Source organism: Acyrthosiphon pisum, unplaced genomic scaffold (genome assembly GCF_005508785.2).
Source record: "Acyrthosiphon pisum isolate AL4f unplaced genomic scaffold, pea_aphid_22Mar2018_4r6ur Scaffold_21104;HRSCAF=23045, whole genome shotgun sequence".
Lineage (NCBI taxonomy): Eukaryota > Metazoa > Arthropoda > Insecta > Hemiptera > Aphididae > Acyrthosiphon > Acyrthosiphon pisum.
The window spans coordinates 114-1,249 of NW_021770535.1; the positions used below are offsets into that span (position 1 = coordinate 114).

The 1,136-nt window shown below is 36.8% G+C and overlaps 1 pseudogene; it reads left to right on the top strand.

Annotated features, from left to right (window-relative positions):
- Positions 1-226: 226 nt before the first annotated feature.
- Positions 227-629, top strand: LOC115034793 (annotated as a pseudogene).
- Positions 630-1,136: the final 507 nt, after the last annotated feature.

Genomic DNA, 1,136 nt, shown 5'->3' on the forward strand with positions numbered 1-1,136 from the left:
GTGCAATATAAAATTTTTTTTTTTGTTTGCTGGGAAGAGAGAGGGAAGGGAGAGGGATTGGTAAAATCATTAAATTACCATGCATAATATTCACACTTCCACGAATATATTTTTAAATTAAAACAATAAATCCAAACATTGCTATGATCGTGATTATTAAACATAGAATGTTTTTATTTTTACTTACTTATAGTAGCTTTTAAGTTAAAAAAAAAAATAAAGAGTAAAAATCTACCACGGTACCTATTGCAGGTATGAAGAACGAATGGGCCACCGTTAAGGACTCGAAACTTTACGTGGGCTCGCATGGCAATGGCGGCGTCAACAGTACATTAAATTGGGTGAAGACCATCGACAAGTCCGAAAACGTGCATCACCTGGACTGGACGGAAAACTATCAAAAAGTCCTGGCTGCCATGAATAAAGACTCCCGGGGGTACATGACTCACGAGGCAGTCGAGTGGAGTGACGTGCATTCCCGATGGTTCTTTTTGCCGAGAAAAGCTTCGGTGGAACCGTTCGATTATTCGACGGACCAATATAAGGGCACGAACGTACTATTATCCGCCTCACCAAATTTTAATGACATTAAGGTGAACCAAATAATAATATAACATGTTAAATTTACCTAGGTATATAATACGCGAGTAGGATAAAAAAGTATGTTCAGACCGCCGACCCTCCTGACCATCAGACCAGTACCCGCTAATCGCGTACGTACGCGGCATATATTTTATCTGTTATCATTTGTTATCATATATTTTTACCGCACCCGCCGATCGCGTACGTACGCGGCATATATTTTATCTGTTATCATTTGTTATCATATATTTTTACTATATTTTATCAGTTATCATTTGTTATCATATATTTTTACCGCACCCGCCGATCGCGTACGTACGCGGCATATATTTTATCTGTTATCATTTGTTATCATATATTTTTACCGCACCCACCGATCGCGTACGTACGCGGTATATATTTTATCAGTTATCATTTGTTATCATATATTTTTACCACGCCGCTCGATCATGGACTTAATCAACATCGTTCACGTTATCAACATATATTTTTATCACACACATCGAAATTATATATTATTGTAATCATATATTTTTACACCAAATATTTTGTTA